Source organism: Pinus tabuliformis, chromosome 3_2 (assembly GCF_031772625.1).
Source record: "Pinus tabuliformis cultivar Carrire ecotype Pingquan chromosome 3_2, CPIR1, whole genome shotgun sequence".
NCBI classification, from domain to species: Eukaryota; Viridiplantae; Streptophyta; class Pinopsida; order Pinales; family Pinaceae; genus Pinus; species Pinus tabuliformis.
The window spans coordinates 605046861-605069535 of NC_142302.1; positions in this window are offsets into that span (position 1 = coordinate 605046861).

A 22675-nucleotide genomic window follows, 5' to 3' on the forward strand; every position below is an offset into this window, starting at 1 on the left:
AGCACAATCGAACCGAAACTCCGCCGTGAATCGCACTTATGCTTCGACCCAAGACCCGCAAGACCCCGATAACTCCGCAGCGCGTAGCAGAGTTTACTTCTGTCATTACGAAAAAGAATGATATCTACGTGGACTCAAATCATTGACCGCTGCCGACAAGCCTTAACATGTCATAACTAGGAGTACCAAAGTGAGACAGAAGTCATGGCGCTGTTTGCGCATCAAAAGACTTTGAAATGTTGGATCGACTTGGGCTTCATTACTCAAACATTCCAGCGATTCTGCAAAGTTAGATCCACTCACTCAAACATTCCGTGATTGCAGTCTCTATGTTCATACACTCAGTTCGTTCACCTTGATCAATCCTTCTTCACGAAGTTCACGCAAAAAGTGATTTGATGTTCCGCGTGCTGCCATGTGAACAGACAAAAAACACAACCATTTATGTCTGCGAGAAGAAAAATGAACTCAAATCAATTATTTATGTCGGCGAGAAGAAAAATGAACTCAAATCAACTTTCGGAGTTAAGGTAGACCAACCAGCATGTGGGGGCGCGCTAAGTTAAGAATCTGACAAACAATTCACGGCATCAACCAAAAAATTTTAGTCAACAAATATGAAGCTTTACTTCTCTTCATCTCATCAGCGCCTAATCTAGCTCTGCGCGACCACGATATCGAAGACATAATCGATAATGGCGCACAGCATGACTTAAAAGCCTATGTGCATACATGGGATTTCCTAAAATATATGTTTATATATAAAATTTATGTGAGAAAAGAATTAATATGCAGGTTTTGTATATTAATATATATATATATATATTTGTAAGGATGTAAACTTTTAAGTTGTAGTTAGTTTTCTTTAAAATATTAAAGATTATCAATATTATATGTTCACTAAAATGCAATTTATTCTATGTTACTAGTTTATATCATATATTTTTTTAATTAATCAATTTAATTAAAAAAAAAGAAAAGGCATAATTATTTTGTAGAATTTTTTATTTTAAATAATACTAAAATAATTTTAGAATATTTTATTGAGATTAAATTCCTATTATTTATTTAATAAATATTGATAATTAAATTAAAATGTTGGAAGTTTTATTCTAAACCATAACTCATTTCATATGACACTTGTCTATATGATATTTTTTTTAGTTAATTCATTTAATTAAAAAGAAAAAATGGTCATAAATACTTTGGAGATAAATCTCAATCTTTATTTTATGAATACTATTAAGCATATTCTAAAATATTCAATGGAGCTTAAATCTCCATCATTCATCTTCTAATTATTGAAATCTAAATTAAAATTTTGGATGCCATATTGTGGTCATATTCCTAGAAACCATAACTCCTTTTATAAACCATAACTCCTTTTATATGACATTTTGTTCATGTAACATTTTTTTTAATTAATCAATTTAATTAAAGGAGAGAGAGAGGGATAATTACTTTGGAGATAAATCTCAACCTTTAATTCGTAAATGCTATTAAAAATATTATAAAACATTTTATAGAAATTAAATTCTTACCCTTTATTTTATAGTTATTACTAAGTAAATTAAATTTTTGAAAACCATTTTTCAAAATAAATACGCATATAAATATAATTATATTTCTATAAATAAATTTTATTACTAACCTGCCATATATTCCATAAATGTAAATATATTACATCGTAAGGCATTCCCGTCTGAAATCAACTCTCCTCTTATCTTACCTGTCAAATTATGAATCGTCTAATCAGATGTTAGACAATTAAAATGTTTGGCACCGTTAATAAAAAATGTGCTTATAACTAAAACAATAACCATCTAAACTTCATGTTTTTCTTCGACCAACGAACCTGAAGGTAGACAACCATGGCTTGCATTGTAGAGTGAAAGGTAGACTGTCATGGATTACAATGGGCTTGCGTTGCAGAGTGAAGGTAGACCGCCATGGCTTGCAACGGGCTTGTGTTGCAGAATGAAGTTGCAAAATGAAGGTAGACAACACAAATTGGTATTAATAAATGGGGTTTCAGAATAGTTGGGAAGATGGAATATTGACGGAAGAGATTAGCTAGGGGGGTTTATGTTAACTTTTGGAAGGGTTGTGAACCTGAAGGTAGACGGCCATGGCTTGCAATGGGCTTGCGTTGTAGAATGAAGGTAGACGACACAAATTGGTATTAATTAATGGGGTTTCAAAATAGTTGGGAAGATGGAATATTGACGGAAGATATTATCTAGTGGGGTTTATCTTAACTTTTGGAAGGGTTTAGTATTAGGGTTCTTTTGTTGTGAGGAAATTCTTAGGGAGATTCCTTAAATTTGTATCAGTTCACTTGTGTGAAATAGTGTTGTGGAGAGAAAGAGGGTATATAGAGGCAAAGGAAAGCTTTCTGTTTTAGTGGGAAGATGTGTTAAAGGGAGAAAAAAAGTGAGGGTGGGTTTGAAGCTGCCAGTCCCATCTTATGAAGACAAATTTTCTAAGCTAGTGCCATTGTCGCTTCCACTGTCGAAGCCCCCTAACATGATAAAGAAAACCATTGGGTTGGGAGATTTTGTTTGTCTTTGGCATATGCCTTAGACAATGTAATGAGTGAATTGAATTCCAATTAGCAAAAAATAATGTTTTTTATGCTTTCTCAATCCTTTTTCAGTAAATTTTCCCTAATTCAAATTTTAGAGGGTGAATAATTGGGTTTCAGAGGGCAAACACACCTCTTATCTCCAAATTTAGCTAAAAATATATTGTGAGTTTTAAAGCCTAGTTAGGCCTTTGAACTTGGGTAGTTGTCTCATGAACTCAGATTTACAAATTGTTTGTTGCACAATGTAGAGGAGACAAAGATCTTTCAAATGTGTGGTTGGAAAACACATTCTGTGTTCAAATTGAAAAGTTTCGTAAGGTGGAAAGTCGAAATTTGCTGGGGTTTTTTTAATGTGCATTTATGTACCTATGAGCCTTGAATTGAATTTTGTTATTTGCATTGAGTTTACACACTTCAAAAACATCTAGAAAACCTCTTCTGGAATTCCCAAACTCATTTCAGTGGATGTAAAAATATGTGCAAAAGATGTTTGGTGCTCAGTTAGAGCGCTGCTTCACATGAATCAAAATTGTCTTTGTGGGAATGCCTTTTATGCTATATGGTTTTTAATCTAGGTAATTGATGTTACTGAGATCCTCACACATGAAACTAATTTTAAACAGTGAATGTGGCCTCTGGACACCAAATGCACTGAAGGAAAATACATCAAAACTCATCGCCTTACTTCAAAACTTGCTATGGTTGGATTTATTGGCATCAGAATCTCAGTTTTTGGAGGACCTACAAATTTTGTTTTCTAATTGGAATTCAATTCATTCATTACAGGTAAAATTGCATTGTCTAAGGCATATTCCAAAGACAAACAAATCTCCCAACCCAACAATTTGTCTTTTAGAGAATAAATGTGACTGAAAATAACATTTTTTGATGTTTTCTATTTTCAGTAAATTTTTCCCAATTTAGATTCTAGAGGGTGAATAATTGGTTTTGAGATGCCAACACACATCTGAGCTCACCAAATTTAGCTGAAAATATATTGACAATTTCACAGCCTTGTTAGGCCTTTGAAATTTTGTCATTACACGTTGCTTGTGTGAGAGACACATATATATACGCGTCAATTTTTACAGATCAAATTTTTACTTTTGTAGCCATTTATTGATCAGCAGAAATTGTTTACATGCTTACTGTTGAAAGGTTTGTGTGTATAACTCTTGCTATTGTGCTATCTGTTGATCATCAGGTTGTGTTGGGTGAGTTTGAATGCAAATATTCCCTGCATAAATCTATTATGTTTCTGGAACTACAAAGATGCTCTACATAAATATATTCTATTTCTGGAGGCTCAATGTTTAGGAAAATTGTCCAGCGGTAGCAAGATGATAAGGTGGAGAGGAGATTCTGCTCTCACAGATGGACAAATCCAAAATGTAATAACAATATTTTCTCATTTTGGTATTTCCATATGTTCCTGAATGTTTCAGAAAAAAAATTTCCTGAATGTTCGAGAAGCATTGTTAATCACCCAAAATTGGAAAATAACAAGCCTGATCTTATCAATGAGAAAATAACAAGGGTATCTATTTTGGTAAAGGAGATAGTCCACCAAAAACTTAACTCTTGAAATTATTTAGATCAAACAATTGATTTCTTCAAATTGATCTCTTGGATCTCTCGAGACCATCAAATTTCAGGATATTTTGGAAATATATAATTAACATAGGGATGTCCCATGCCCCACAACCCACCCACAATGTGAATTTTGCCTCCAATATTATGAGTTTGCAACAACTTGAATTCTATCAACATTCTTTGTCCATATAAATTAGCAATTGATTATTTGGTGTAGATCTTCAAGAAGTGTGGAAGGAAATAGTGGAATTGAGGAGTGCACTAGATCAATACATATATAACATTAGCAAAAGATTAAATAAGTAAAAACTAGGGTATTGATGGAGAAGAAAGATGCTAAAAACATCCAAGTTGTTCTCAAGGAGGTAGGGGAATGGCTTAGTGAAAACAAGAATACAAATAAGGATGAATTAGTAAAGAAAATGGAGAATGTTAAAATATTATGTATAAAAATAGACAAGACCCAAAAGGGCTGGCAACTTGATTGAAATTCTAAATCATCTATAACAGTGTCCATATTACATTTTTGAGTTTGCTAAATCACTCCCCTACGTAGAGTTGTTACATACCAATATTTATGATGCTTATATCATATTTGTATATTGTGTTCAAGTTGCAACTTTGGTATAGGGACATCATAAATTTTCCTCCAAGATTATCTCTGAACGATTAGTGGTGTGGATTGTGATTTTCTGATGTGATTTTAAAGGAGATCAATTGAGTCTTTCAATTGAATTTACTAAAATTTAACATGATAGAACAAAATAACAACCTCACCAGCAAAGTGTTTCTACTAGTACATAACTTATGCAACCCTCTTACATACACATTTATGGTTACAACCATAATAGGCACCGAAGGTCTTTGAAAAACTTAAAATGATGTTTTTGATAACATTATTATTGATATTTACCCTTCCCGACAATCTAGGGAAGAGATCTTAACCTTCTGTGTTGTATTTAATGAGATTGCTTCTATTCTTACATTCTGATTGGATTATAGGACAAAATATGTATGTGCATTTTAAGTTACACTTAGAAGTTGAATGCTGACACGGTTGTTCTTAGCAATGTGTTGATAGTTGCAGGGTCGAATTATCTTATTTGTTTTGTTATTCATTTTAATCTTGAATTTTTAAATATAGAGAGAAAAAAATATGTCCAAACAATTTTTATTCGGTAGATTTTAATCTGATAGTTTATATATTTAAGGTTAAAATGGGGTGCAATTGGTGATAAATTGTAGTGTTAAGTCATTCCTTAGGCATAGAAAAATTGGTAATAGAGTGTACTTTTAAACACTCCAGTCTCAAACTCAAAAAGAAGAAAATATTTAAATGAATATATACTCATGCACTTAATTTGTTTCATATTTTAATCTTTCTCGCTGGGGCAGCTGCCAAGCAAGATTAACACCTGAAGGACTATGCTAAAATTTTTGTCCTATACATTATCATGATTATAATTAAAATAGATTACATTGCTTCCTGGTGAGATAAAGGTTTCCCATAATTTGATTGATTTCAGAGTGTTGGAATTTTTTGTTTTCCAATGACTGCATTGCCTAGGAGCACAAGCAGTGTTTTTCACTTAAACATTCGGACTGTAATCAATCTTGTTATTGTCTCAAGAGTAATGATTATTTCAGATGGAATTTTATATGGCTTATAGATAAACATAGTAGTAACTTCGAACCTCCAAACTTATGGAAAATTTTAGTTGGATTTTGTTAATATGGCTTTCATGTTTTGAGAAAGAAAATTATAATTACTGTCTATGTCTTGAACAAAATTCTTGGAACTTTGAGTTGGAAGTATGTTATTTTGATAGCCGATTAACCAAACAGAAGTCTTATTTTTATTGCATCATCATATCAGCCTTGAATTACTCTGTTCTGCTATTTTTTTTTCCATGCACTCTAAATGGACCTATAGATTGTAAGGGAAGTGATGGAGAAGAAAGATGTTAAAAGCATCCAAGCTATTCTCAAGGAGGCAGGGGAATGGCTTAGTGAAAATGAGAATGCAAATAAGGATTAATTAGTAAAGAAAATGAAGAATGTTAAAACATTATGTAGAAAAATAGGCAAGAGCCCAAAAGGGCTAGCAACTTGATTAAAATTCTAAATCATTTGTAACAACATCCATATTAAATTGTTGAGTTTGCTAAATCACTCCCCTATGTATAGCTGTTACATACCAATATTTATGATGCTTATATCATATTTGTATATTGTTTTCAAGCTGCAACTTTGGTATAGGGACATCATAATTTTTCCTCCAAGATTGTCTCTGAACGATCAGTGGTGTAGATTGTGATTTTCTGATGTGATTTAAAAGAGATCAGTTGAGTCTTTCAATAGAATTTACTAAGATTTAACCTGATAGAACAAAATAATAACCTCACCAGCAAAGTGTTTCTACTAGCACATAATTTATGCAACACTCTCTTACAAACACATTTATAGTTACATAGATAATAGGCACCGGAGGCCTTTGAAAAACTTAAAATGATGGTTTTAGCAACATTATTATTGATATTTAGCCTTCCCCATAATCTATGGAAGAGATCTTAGCCTTCTCTGTTGTATTTTATGTTCTTGCGTCTATGTTTACATTCTGATTGGATTATAGGACAAAATATGTATGTTCATTTTAAGTTACACTTAAAAGTCAAATGCTGACAAGGCTATTCTTGGCCGTGTAAGGACAGTTCCAGGGTTCAGTTTTCTTATTTGTTTTTTAATTCATTTTAATCTTGAATTTTTAAATATAAAGAGAAAAAATTATTGCCAAATAATTTTTATTTTATAGATTTTAATCTGATAGTTTATATATTTAAGGTTAAAATGGGGAGAAATTGGTGATAAATTGTACTATCAAGTCATTACTTAGGCATAAAATAGTTGGTAATAGAGTTTATTGTTAAACACTCCAGTCTCAAATTCAAAAAGAAGAAGAAAGAAGAAACAAAGAAGCAGAAAAAGGGAGGGTTAAATGAACCTATATACATGCACTTAATTTGTTTTATATTTTGCTTTTTCTCACTGGGGCAGCTGCCAAGCAGGCTTATCACCTGAAGGACTGTGCTAAAACTATTGTCCTTTACATTATCGAGATTATAATTAAAACAATTTACCTTGCTGCCTGTTGAACATAGAGATTTCCCATAATTTGATTGATTTTAGAGTGTTGGAATTTGTTTTTTTCCAATCACTGTGTTGCCCAGCAGCATAAGCAGTATTTTTCACTCAAACATTGGGATTGTAATCAATCTTGTTATAGTCTCAAGAGTAATGATTATTTCAGATGGAGTTTTATATGGCTTACTTGTAAACACAGCAGTAAATTTGAACTTCCAAACTTATTGAAAATTTCAATTACATTTTGTTAATATGGCTTTAATGTTTTGAGAAAGAAAATTATCCTTACTGCCTATGTCTTGAACAAAATTCTTGGAACTTTGAGTTGGTAGTATGTTATTTTGATAGTCGTTTGTCCAAAAATAAGTCTTTTTTTTATTGCATCATCATATCACCCATAAATTACTCTGTTATGTTATTTTTTTGCCATGCACTCTAAATGGAACTGCTGATTGTAATCAATCTTGAGACACTTTTGAAGGTTAATATTATTTAAGATGGACATTTACATATAATAATAGAAAATATAAAAATCCAAGGAGATAAAGGATGCTAAATGACATTCAATGGTTTAATGATGGAGAGAAATCATGCTGGATTACATTCAATGGTTTACTGAAAGAGTATAACATTGAAACTCCAATTTTTTGTAAATTTTCATATGATTTTGTTGTGGTATTGGTGAGAAAAATGAAAGAGCTATAATAAAATACATATTCAATTACATGAGTATCATAAAAATTTGAAGAGGAAAAATCGTTAAATAAACTTTCAATTTTTAATCTAACACAAACTCTATGGACGCCTTAAAAATTGGCATCCTTAGCATGGGTTTTACTGTGTATTGGTTTTGTTTTTAGGTGGGAGATCCAATTGCAGACCATAACTATTGGGAGAATCCATAGAGTATGGACACTCCAAGGACTTTGTACAAAATAGATACATCCACTCATGCTAAAGAGAGTGCAAGACTGGGTTAAATAGATTTGAATGACTTACATGAATGACATCCACTTTCACTAATGTGGTGCCCACTCTGGCCATATATTAATGCATAGAATTATAAAAATCAGCATCCTGATGAGGATCCACAAGGTCAATCCTAGCTCTGACAACCTTACCTATAGCTAAATCCTGCATCATACAATTTACAACTAGGGAAATATTGAAGGGTATGTACTTTACCTTGAGGTGTGTAGCTCTTGGCCTAACACCACCCCATCCACCACATAGGGCATGCCAGAAATAAACAGCATCAATAAATTCCTTGAGACCCATCTTTGTAATAGAGGAATTATCAACACTAGTAATGAAAGCTTCCCCATCTCCATTTTGAGTTGATTCTGTACTCTGACCTGGATCAACGAATAAGGACTTGGAACCATCAACACTTAATGATACATTATTATTAACAACAGAAAGCTTTGGAGACTTAAATCCTTATCATAACTTTTAATATAAAGTTAATGATAAAATACTAACCATGGAATTGACAGATAATCGATGTAATTATGCTTACCCTCACTGTAATTGTTTTCATGTGAAAGGAATGAGATGAAGAAATTGAGCATACAACAAATTTCGACATAAATCATCCCACCAATACATTTGTGGAGGTCATATAGATGAAAGGCAATTATAAATAATAAAACTTCAAAAGCTTCCATCCCAAACGCGAAGGCAGTATAGCTTCCTTAATGAGAAAAGAGAAGACAAAATAATTTCCTTAAAGGCAGGAAAGATACCAATACCTATTTCTCTCCCCTCCTTTAATTTGTAACATAATCTTCTCCGAGATCCATCTCAACCCTTGTATTTGATACGACATCAAGAAACATTAATCAATCATCAGATTTATTATTATACCACTTTTGTCGAAACTTCAAGAAAACGAAAAGATTTAATTTTCCTTTGGCAATATGCGGATGAAGTATGTGACAGCTGAGAGGGATTGAATTCCACTTGAAGGAACGGTTTCCAAAACCCCATATATATATATATATATATATATATATATATATATATATATATATATATATATATATATGATTCCTTGCACCATCCAAATCTATCAACTATATCAGGGACCCTCTTCTCTTCCAACAATCTGAAGGTGCCAAGATGGACTCTCATGGTGGTGTATGCTTCTCTCATCAAGTCAAAAGGATTATCATTCGTATGAACATAAACACAGGCCTTGAAGTTGGAGCCCTGGATGAGGTCTGACCCACTCTCAACCCCGACAACTATGTTTTCATCTGCTCCAGGATGCAAGGCTGCTCTGAATTTTCCTTCCATAATATGCAGGATCAACACATATGAACTTATGTCTTCAATGTGCAGAAGAATCAACTATCTCTCTATTTGCAGGTCCCAGCCATTTTGACCTAACAACATGGTAGCCCACCATATTTTAAAACGAAATATACTCATAAACTTGATATCCTTGAGCTTGCCCAGAGAATTCAACACTCTGCTGGATGGATTTTTTGCATCAGATCTAATAAAGGAGCCCTTATGAGCATTGACTGCAACAGAAGGAAATGCAGCAATTGTATCACAGTTTTTACATATGATTGATGACAAACTAGTCAGAATACACTATCAAGAACTTCAATAAGGATTGGAGCTCCCTACAAACACAACTTTCCATCTGATAAGCTAAAACAGGGCTCCTTAGACTCTGATTCTATGGATTCTGCAACAACACGGGCACAGGAGATATCAGGAGCCATTGCTAATTATAATTCTAGAACCAGAAAATGGAAAACACACATATGGGTGAGTGTTTACAGGCCAGGCTCTCAATTTATAAGCATTTAGTGGATACAATATCTGAATGGGATACCAGTTTGGATTGGAAACATCCTCAGGGTTTCTCAATTTTGGTCTTGAAACATCCTCTGGGTTCCACCATTTAATTGGAACAATTTTTTATTTCTCCTTTTAAAAGTGGATCATGCCACCAAGGAAAATGGACAATGGGTTGCCTATCTAACACCAACACATTCTGGACGTTCTGGTACAATCAGAGCTTGTGGGGATGGTGAGATGGGCAGTGACTGGCCACAGTTGGCCAGGGAAGCAAGAATAATTCAATAAATGAAGATTTTTTTCCCATTTAAGAAATTTGTACCAGTTCTATATTTAATAATTAAAAACAAAAAACCAAAACACCTCCTAACAGACCTTTGGCATCCCACACAACCATTGACTTCAGGGATCTCTTTGGCACCCCATACAACCATTGACTTCAAGGAATCGTTATTATTATTTACTTCAATTAAATTAAGTACAAACTTAATATTTTCAAATCTCATATTTTTATTTGAATTGATTCTTTCAAGTTATTATTGGCTGCTATGATGGAAGAACTTTCTCAGAAAAAATAAATAAATAAATAAATAAAAATAAAAATAAATAAATAAATAAATAAAAATTCAAGACCAGTAGATGAAAGAATGGCTAGCTGGCTAGTCTCTTTCTAACCACATATAGGTCAGTTGGAAGTTCAAGTCTGCTATGCAGTCATGAATATGATTGTTGTGTTGCTCTGGATTGAATTATTTCACCTTTGTAGCTTATAGGCAAGTTGTTTCTACAGTGGCTATTGATCATTATGCATATTTCGGTTGGAATCCAATGTGCTAGCTTATTTCTAATATATGAAAACTTGGAATGGATATCTGAATTCCTGCTAATGTGGTGTGATGTATTTTTCATATTTTGCAGTGCCAAAATAACCTGTAACGAAAAGTACCATCTTCTAGAATTTTTTTTGAAATTGCAGGTTGTGCATAAGTAGATAGTCAAATTCTCTATAATTGTCTGACCACTACTCTTTTGGTTGATTGATTGTTTGAATGATCAGTAATGGGATACTGCCAACATTATAATTGCATGAGCATAATATTTTAGAATTTTTACTTTGCAAGCATGCCTTACAGTTCCTCCACATGCTTCAAGATAAGTATGGGTATGGTGTAATGATTATAACCTTACACAATGGTCCTGTACTCACAATTCTTGATGGGTTGTGGGGGCCTTGATGTTAATTAGGAGTTATCTATTTTTTTCTGGGTGTGTTACTTTTTAGATTTTATCCACTCCCCCTTCAATATATATTGTAGAACTACCTTTTTCATATATAGTGACAACTTGACATATGCACGGTATGCAAGTTTTGTAATGTTTTGACTACAGTCCTCAGTCATGAGGAAATGTCCAGCCCAACAATTATTAACAATCACGTTGATCCCAGGAGAACTAGTACAGTCCACTTTAGTGGCTTTATGTTTTGAGCTAAAGAACTCTCGTTACAGGCTAAAGTCCCCCAATGGGTACATTAATCATTGTATGATATTGAAGGAATCTAATGGCATTTTTGATCAAAACTATTGTTTGATTGACAACAGCATGAACCTTGTGTTGTACAACATTTGTATTGGCTGTGAAGGATTTAAGGAGCAGTAATGTTGTTTTTGCTGAGCCTAGCAAGGATTATCAAATAGACTGTTTATTGGTCCTTGTGGTATACATTCTTTGGATCTTGTTTTCTCCCTTAATTGTAAGTGCATAAAAATATTAGATTCATAGGACAGGGTACCATTAATCATGTGAGCCAATGATCTTGGACATTTTCTGATTGAATTCTTCAAAACTTATTTCCATTTGATCTTCCAAAATGTGCAGATAGTTTTGTTGGTTGGAACAATGCTACAAGTTATAATAACAAAGATTCTATTCTGCAAAATGCTTTCCACCTTGCATTCTTTTTGTGGATATGGGTAAGCAATATGCTCTTCCAGTAAAGAATAAATTCTTGTGTGTAGAGTCATTGGGTTTACTATGGTAATGATCGTAACATTTTGCAGTCTTTTGTTTGTTGGCTTATGGTTTAGTGGTTGAGACAAGGCATCACCATGTTAATGACCCAAAGTCAAACTTAGAGATCAGAGCCCTGAATTATAAGTTGGTTGAATTTTATGAGATTTATATGCAATATTAATTCAATAATTAATAAAAAAATATAGTCTCAGGCACCCTAAATCAACTTCATTTTATACAACTTTAGAATTTCCTTTCTTCTACATCTCTACATCTTAATTAGATTTGACTTTATTCTTGCAGTATGAATTTGGCCTGAAATTTATATGCAATATTAATTCAATAATTAATAAAAAATATGGTCTTAGACACCCTGAACAAACTTCAGTTTATACAACTTTAGAATTTCATTTCTCCTACATCTCTGCAATTTATTTAGATTCGCCCATTTGCATGTCATGAGTGTTCCTCAATTTATGCTTTAAGGCGTTTCCTTTGCAACATCTGGTGCTAGTTATTTAACTTCCAAACAAACAGAATTCTTTTTTTAATCCATGTTATTTCTTGCAATTAGACATTTAAAGAAGCTACTTCAAATTTCCTAGTTACAATTCAAATATTAGAGTAATTAACGCTAGGGTTTGAAAACATATTAACAATGAGAAAGATGAAAGCCATGCTTACTGAAAGGCAGCATTTTATTTGGACGACAAGGTAATATGATGAAATATGACAATACCAACCATGATTGAATCATGGTTCGTCATAATGATGAGTGACTACATACATGCGCTGCTAAAAAAAACTATAATTAATTAAAATAACAAAATAAATATAATTAAAATTCATATAAAGTTTTATTTGTTTCTTATCTGAGTAGCGAGAAGGGTTGGAATTTCAAAAGAGACTTACCCATCAAATTTGACGTTTTTCATAGTTCCTGACCTGTTTTCATAGTTTCAAGCTAGGATCTTGACGGTTTTGTAATTTTTGAAACTGTATTTGATGGGAAAATCACCCCATGATAGGCAATATTTCCATCAAATTCCACCCCTCGTAGCGAGTAGTATTTTCTGTTTACTCATCTTATTGGATAGAAAAATATATCAATATAGTTGTTTTTTTTAATTACTGTTGTAACTATTTTTATTAATATTGTTTCATTTTGCACATGGTTGCCAAAAAAAATATAATTAATTAAAATAAGATAATAAATATAATTAGAATATATATAAAATTTTATTGGTTTATGATTTTAGTATTATTAGTATTTGCTATTTATTCATTTTATTGGATATAAAAATCTAATAATATGGTCTTATTGTTTTTAACTGTTGTAAATGTTTCCTTATATTTGTCTATATTGTAATTATTTTATAGTCAAAATGTTTTTACTTTCAATTAGTTCTGACAATTTTAAAAAGATTTTATAAAGTTTATTAAAGTTTTGAAAAAAATAACTGTTAATTTAAATATTTTGAGAAAAGATGAATTTTTTTTTAAAATTGAATTTTCATATTGATTCATATAGATAAATTTACCAATTTCATGTAGTTATAAACAGAATTTGTTAGAACTAAAAAATATTTTAAAAATAAAAATAAAAATAAAATCTATATGCTACCATATATATATATATATATATGCTACTAATTTCATGTAGTTATAAACATAATTTGTTAGAACTAAAAAATATTTTAAAAATAAAAATAAAAATAAAATCTATATGCTACCATATATATATATATATATATATATATATATATATATATATATATATATATATATATATATATATATATATATATATATATATATATATATATATGCGCGCGGCACCAAGTCTCATAATAGTACACACATCAAATCATAACATTTATGAAAAGATCATTATTTATGAAAAAATTATTTCTCAGTTAGTGTGTCAAACTCATGTTTGAATTTTAAATAATGTGTAACTTTCGAAAATAATTTACAATGTTTACTCAAAAATTTTAAATTTTAACAATATATATATCTAATTTTAAATGTGAAATTACTTTATATTTAGATTCATTTTTATATATAATCTACTTAATATAAGAAAAACATCTAAAATTATTATGTCACTATTTAAATAAAATATTCCTAAGTTATAATGGGAAATATTTAACAAAATATCTTTTAATCCTTACTACTATGACTCTAATACTATTGCAACAACTATAAAAAAATCTATTATACACATTTGTGATTTTCTATCACTTCCTATATCAATATAAATATATTTTTGAAAATACAATCTAAGTTCTTCCTCTAAACTCTTGTTGTATTTGAGTCTCTTCCTACATTAATACAACTTCTTTAGATAAATTATCAACATTTGAGATGAATTAGATATATATATAATATTTCCAGAATTTTTAAATAAATTCACATGCAATTAAAACCTCTGTTGACCACACCGATACAAAAATTCATAATTTATTTAATTAAATTACGTGTTTACCAAACTATTGGACCCCAGCCTCTTTATCGTAACTTAAAACAGATTAAATCCTATATCAATCCTTATCGCATTCCGAAATTCAATTAACTCACAATCATTTTCTAGAGCGATACCCATCGGATCTCATACTTTCACAATGAACGGCTACAATCGATCCAGAATCCAACTGGATTAAACCACATTCCATAAAATAACGTGTTCGTTTTTTTAATTAAATCTCGTGCACTTTTTGATGTGATTACTGTCTGATCTAGTCCCTTCAAATGGACGGTTCAGATTAACTAAGATATTAACTCAGTTATATAAACTATCACGTCTGATTTTGGAATTAACCTCCGTGCTTGTGGGCACGTGATAAAATATCCAATGGATCTATTGATTGGACGATTCTGATCTCTTTCTAGGTTTCTCGTGAATTCATCAAGTTTCCACCAGACTTAGCACTTCCACCAAGTTATTTGGTCTTTTTGTGCTTTCAATCGGTGACCAACAACTTAATGTCTTTGTTAAGGCGACCATTAAACAACAAACTCCACACACAATTTCTTGTGTTTAACTGAAGTTCAGCCTACGATTTAAAGGATCGAAGAAAGAAAATCACATGATAAAAGATCATGCTGAAACATGTTTTGAACACAAACTTCTTTCAATCATAACAATATTTAAATACATATACAGAATACCTCATGCTCTGATTTATTCTCACTACCACTTGGCTATCTCTAACACTCTATAACATTCTCTACATTGTCTAACACTTTTTTTTTCACTCTCCTCGCAGGCTTACATTTATAGCATAATTACATAATTGTGGATTATCCTAAATGCATGATTTTCTCCATAATTCACTCAACTATTTCCTATTCCAGGATCTCGTATCCCTAAGATCTCTACGAGATCTACACATATTAATTATCCATTATATTTTCACATAGTTGAGAATATTTCACAACTGAAAACCTCACACGTAGATTTCTCACTCAATCTATACAATATTCCTAAAAATAATTAAAAACATCACCCCCTAAATCAATGAAATGTACAATAATATTCTAAGCAGGATGCTCCTGCATCAGAATCCCGATGTAGAAAAAATCCATAAATTCCTATCTATGAGGTCTATCACTTTTCTGTAGTAATGTGACAGCTACAAATCTGAATGAATTGCTACCTCCAGGATTCCAAACTCTGTTTTGTTGATGGTCCTTCAAAGTATCAACTCCATTCTGTAATTTTGCATAGAATTCTGGGAATAGTATTTTCAAAACACTATTGGATGTAACTCTCGATTTTCCATACCACACCATCTTTATTTCTGGAAATACATACTTGTGAACTGAATGTGGAAACTTGAATATCCATTTGCCTGGTTTCCAAATGTTGAATGAGTCTTGAACTATTTTACCATCTCCACCTATAGCTTTGCTAGGTAACTTTGTCATGCTTAAATTAGTAAGGACAAAATCTGAAAGTTCTCCATCATCATCACTCGAACTATCAACCAAATTATGTATATCTGTAAAGCGATTTTCTCCATCATGCTCTAGGAGCAATTCCTCTTTGTTAATCACATTAGCACAGTTGATGTTCTCTATGGTGTCCTTTCCTTATTTTGTTACAGTTTCTCTTGTTTCAACTTCTTTGGCATTTGTCTCTTTAGCTATTGTTTCTTTCTCCAATTGAGCTACAAACTCAACTTCATGGAATGAAAAACAATCATCCCAATTTCCTTCACGTTCACAAAAGACTTCTTGATCATAATAATGGTCATTATCTATCTCTATAGCAACAAATTCCTTATTTAGTACCGTACCTACATTCACAAACAACCTATCAGTTTTTAAAATATCAGACCTTTCAGTCTCTTTTGATGCTTCAAGCACCAAATTCCCACCATGGAATTTCTGGGTTTCAGCAAATCCTCTTTGTTGTGACTCAATTCCTATGAGTCTCTCCTTCTCCGACAAAGAAATATGTATTTGTTCAAGTTTGTTTTTCATCATAGCGTTCCATTTATGTTGCAATAGATTCCACTTAACCCGTTTCCTTATTTTCCAACCATGTCTTCGGTCTTCATTCACTTTCTCTTGAAATCATTCTTGTAGTATATCCAACTCTAGTCTCATCTCTACAATACTTATCCTATGCTCTTCATGACTCATCTGACCTTTATTTGAACCTTTACTAAGTTTCTCTTTGTTCATTTTCATTATTCTTCAAACTCAAATAAAAAATATTTACCTCAATGAAATTCTAAAACTGACTCCTCCGTTTTTCCCTTTGCTTTCACTGCACCTCTGAATTTCATTGTCATATGCTTTCTTATCTTTCTAACAGCTTTAACTTGTGAGCTGCAATCTGCCTCTGCAGTAACAAGTATCCTTCTTGCTAGACATGCGTCACTAAGCTTTCCTCATCTCAACTTAGTATTTCAGCATCTCTCTGGTTCTCTCCTTTGGAACCAATTGAGCACTCCTTGCTCTAGGCCATTGAAAATCTTCTCATCTTTCTCTGTTGTTACTTTGCACAAAAATTATAAACACTAACAACGACAAATAATCATACTTCATGAAGAATCTTCTTCTACTCTGATACCAAAATGATGAAGTGAAGCTGCACAATTCTAATATTTATGGAATTTTTAAATAAATTCATGTTCAATTAAAACCTTTGTTGACCACACCGATACACAAATTCGTAATTTAATTAATTAAATTACATGTTTACCAAACTATTGGACCTCGACCTCTTTATCGGAACTCAAAACAAATTAAATCCCAGTTCAATCCTTGTCCTGTCCAAAAATTAAATTAAATCGTGGTCATTTTCCGGAGCGATATCCGTTAGATCTCATACGTTCACAATGAATGGCTACGATCAATCCGGAATCCAACCAGATTAAACCACATTCCATAAAATATCATGTCCCTTTTTAAAATTAAATCCTGTGCACTTTTCGACACGATTACTGTCTGATCTGGTCTCTTCAAATAGATGGTTCGGATTAACTAAGCTATTAACTCAATTATATAAACTATTGCATCCGATTTTGGAATTAACCTCCACACTTGTGGGCACGTGATATCCATTAGATCTAACGGATCTGTTGATCGAACGATTCTGATCTCTTTCTAGGTTTCTCGTGAATTCATCAGGTTTCCGCCAGAGTTATCACTTCCGCCAAGTTATTTAGTCTTTCTCACTTTCAATCGGCGATCAACAACTTAACACCTTTGTTCAGGCAATCATTAAACAACAAACTCCACACACAATTTCCTGTATTTAACCAAAGTTCAGCCTACAATTTAAAGGATCAACGAAAACAAATCACATGATAAAAGATCACACAGAAACACGTTTTGAACACAAACTTCTTTCAATCATAACAGTATTTACATAAATATACAGAACACCTCGTGCTCGGATTTATTCTCACTACCACTTAGCTATCTCTAACACTCTGTAACACTCTCTACATTTTCTTACATTCTGTGTTTCACTCTCCCCGCAGGCTTACATTTATAGCATAATTACATAATTGTGGATTATCCTAAATCCATGATTTTCTCCATAATTCACTCAACTAATTCCTATTCGAGGATCTCGTATCCCTAATTTCTCTACGAGATCTACACATATTAATTATCCATGATATTCTCACATAGTTGAGAATATTTCACAACTGATAACCTCACACATTGATTTCTCACTCAATCTATACAATATTCCTAAAAATAATTAAAAACATCACCCCCCAAATCAACCAAATGTACAATAATATTCTGAGTAGGATGCTCCTGCATCAATTGTCCATCTAATATATTAATAACTTAAAGTCTCGCAATACTTGTAAATATTTTTCTCCTGTTTTTTTCGTAAAAATATAAAATTCCTAGAACATAATTATTCCTTTACTAACAACATATTTCAAAATAATATAATGTATTGATAAGAAAAAACAATGTCCCCTCCATTATAAATTTTTAAAGCTCTTTGGTATGTCACTAAGTCAACATATCTTTTCATAATTAATTATGTGTTACTTTAATATTACATAATATTTTTCTTCCAGACATTTTTACCTACCTTTAATAGCTAGCTTGATTCTACGATGTTAAATAATTTTCTTTCAAACATTTTTACCTACCTTTAATAGCTAGTTTGATTCTATGGGCAACTTGTGTAGGAGTCATATAAGACATTGAAATATCAAGTTGTCAAATAATGCAAGGTAAAGACTTATAATAATTTGCAAATGTATTATTTATTTAAGAATATATACAACAAACAAAAGCCAATTGATGCCATTTGTTATGTAAATTTTTGTTATAAATGATTTTAATGCAAAATATAAATTTCTTTGTTTTAACTAAACACTTACTAAATCTTATCTTTGTGCATTCAACTATAAAAATCTTTCCACTTAAAAAATTTAACAAATTTATTTATTTTAATATTTTGCAAAAGTTGTTTTAATATTTTAAAATAAAAACCTAAATTCAAAAGTTGAAGAAAATCTAAACTATTATAATGTGAGTTACAAAATGGAACTTTACAAATCATAAGTTTTAATAATTAAAAAAATTTAAGATCTTTATGCATAGGCATGAGGGCACTTTTTGCTTTTTGAATAAAAGACAAATACAACAATATTACATATTAAACTTGTTAATATTGTTTCATATATAAATTTGACCAATATGCATAAATAAAATCATGTTCATACACAAATATACGATGCCTTAAGCCATACAACTCTTTATACTCATACTCATTTATCCGACCCTAATACTCTTAATATTCTAATATTCCCTATTTCTTTTTCATACTATGTCATTTTAGTGTGGAGTTTTATCTTGCATAAGGAGGCAACCTTGCTAAATAAACTATAGTTTTATGTCCATGGAGAAGTTGCATGATACTTTAAAATCTCATTAACCAAATCATGGCATTGATTCTTGGAATCCTTAGATATACCATGTGGAGGATATATGGTTGCCCTTCACATGTTCGTATAAACGCTAAAAGGTTGTAGAGTAATAATTCCCTTAAAAATGCCATTATTATTGTTTTGTTCTCATGTTTCTTTAGTAATCGAGTCATTGGGCTCACGACCAAAATGGACTACAGATAAAATTGAAGTTATCTTCACCATTATAAAGACGACTGCTTGCAAGTACCATGAATTGCATTAGTTCATGTAGTGAGTGAACTTTTGGTCCATGGTTGTGGCCGAACAATATTAATCAATACAATATCTTGTTTTCTATTTTTATGAGAGTGAGAAAATGGAGTATTACTTCCATGATAGTAGCATGGGAAAAAACAATTCATTACTTCATCATCTTAAAATGAGTTAGGTTGGTCTTGATGCTTGCTGAGCCAATTGTTTGCGTGGTTGAAAGTTGTTTGCAAGGTAGATATTGTTTAACTATTATTCATGTAAAAGGAACCTACAAAACAAGTCAAAGTAAAAACTAATGGATGCGTACTGGTTTATCATTAGAAAATTTAGGTGGCTTAAAATTGAAATATTTAAATAGGAAGGAGATTTAATATTGCGGTAGCATAAAAATTTTTTAGGGATCTATGAGAATTGGCTTCTCAATAGCTAAAGGTTGTGGTGACGATGCCCCACATGGGAATGCTAGAGCCCTTGTGTCAATAAAATGGGAGAGATTTCTGCATGACCCTAATTATGCTTCTATTTAACTTGGACCTAGAGGATACAAGAGAAAGAACCTTTTGTGTGATTTAATTTTTGGAGGTGAAATTCAAACCCATATTTTTAGTGGATGGATTTGCTTTCCTTTATATATAGTTATGGTGTTTGTAATTGTGAAATTTTTTTGAATTATCTTTGTTTTTCTTTCATTTTTTGAAAGATAATAAAATATCAACAAAATAAAAAATATTTATAATAAAATACTAAAAAATGAAAAACCTTATCTTTTATCTTTTATTATGATTACGAAGATAGAAATTTAAATTTCAAAATGGAAATATACTATTAATGTATTTTGGATTCTCTTTGATTTATAGACTATTGAGTTTGGGTAGTCATTGAATCACATCCACTTGAAAGTAAGTTTCCAATTTTCCATAGATAAAGAAATAAAAAAAAAATAAGATAATTGTCACTAGTAAATAATATATTTTTGTGAAGAAATGGTTTCCCTTTTTTTTATGAGATTCAATATAGAAAGTTTGCAATGTTGTATAGTTAACTTAATTTGGTAACATAAATGAGATGGGAAATGGTGTAAAATAATTTGGTTTGATCATTTGAAAACTTCTAATCAATCATATGTAACAATATCACATGGATATTATATTTTTTTAATTTTGTTGACTCTTTGCATTTGCTTAACAACCACTTGGCAATTTCATCAATTGATACTATTTGACCCTACATAAATGGACTAGTAGTAGAAGATATAAAAATATGCAAAGTTGGTTTCATAATCAGATAAAATGCAAATTAAGAATTTTAAACCTTAACACTTTCTTTACAAGAAACAGTCGCACAAAATTTTGCATGGGAGGGCCTATAAAACTCCCACACCCAAGATATGTATATTGGTGCAATAATCCAAAACATTACACGAAAAATAAATTTTCAAATTTAAAGAAAGCAAGATAGAATGGAATGTTATACAAAATGGTATTAAATCTTAAATCGAACAGAAGAAGTTTAAGTAATGTGCTAAAGTTTTATGCCATAAAAATCAAGTGTTACAACCAAAAAGAGGAGAGAGTCTTGTTCAGAGGCTAGAGATATTTAGTAGCACTCCAAAGGCCAAGGTCCATAATCATTTGGTACCATCGCTTCATAGGTTATTCATTAATGCTAATAATGGGTTATTTAGTGTTCCATCAAGTTTTTATTACTTTTAGGATGAGATTGTAGAGTAGGGTTACATGAAGCCTAAATATGTGACATTTTCACTAGGACAACAATAAAAATTATGGCATGATTTTGAGAAACTTTGGTTGAAAGTTCTGAAAATCGAGATTACAACTATTAAGCTTCAGGGCTTTCAGTTCCCTATGGATTCTTGATGGTCTTGAATCCACTTCCGCGATCAAAAAAATGATTAAAACACTCCCAAAGATGAATTTCTTGAAGATTTTATCTCCATATTCTGGTGAGAAATTCGTCGTTCGGGAGAATTTACGACCTCATTAGATAATAATGTAGAGATATATGAGGAATATGTGTCACATTAATCTCAAATTTGGGAGAAATTTAGGAAAGTATTTGGGGTATCTATATTTCTAGCTTACTAATCTATATTTTTAAAATTTTAGTAATAAGAATGATAATAATAAAATTCCAACAATAACAATTCATTCCATGCAACTTCATCATTATGAAATCACATGGAAACATTATAACTAAATTCTAAATGGGATATGGAACTCTACTTACCAATATGAAGTTAGCCAAAGTTGAAACCACTCTCAAGAATAATGAAAGAATTAATATTTTAATGTTAAAATATTAAGTAAAAGAAATATAAAAAAAAATAAAAATGAAATGTCGGTTTTACAATAAGAATTTAATGTTACCATTCATTACCAAAATCATCAGGTCATCAAAGTTCTATCCCTATTATTTAATATCTCCATAAGTTGTTTGCAAAAAAAATGTGGGGTTGGAGGGTTACTAGGAATTCCTTTTCTTCATATTATTTTTGTATTTTTGTAGGTTGTTGGAAAAAAGAATATGGGTATTGGGGGTGCCTAGCCATTCCATTTCTGAGGGATGGGAAGCATCCATACGTACCACTTTTTGGTAAACTTATCTCCCACACTTGGAAACATTTCGCATGCATTTCTTGATGTTTCCCAAAAGAAGACCTGGAAAAACATTTCCCCAAACATCCATAAGCCTAGGAAATCATCTTTAGGAATGTATAGAACATTATAGTATTTATATTCAATGGAACAATGTTTGTTCACATTTTTGTTTATATTTTAATATTAAACAAAGTCCAATACATTTACATCACTTACAATGTTTATTGTAAATTGAA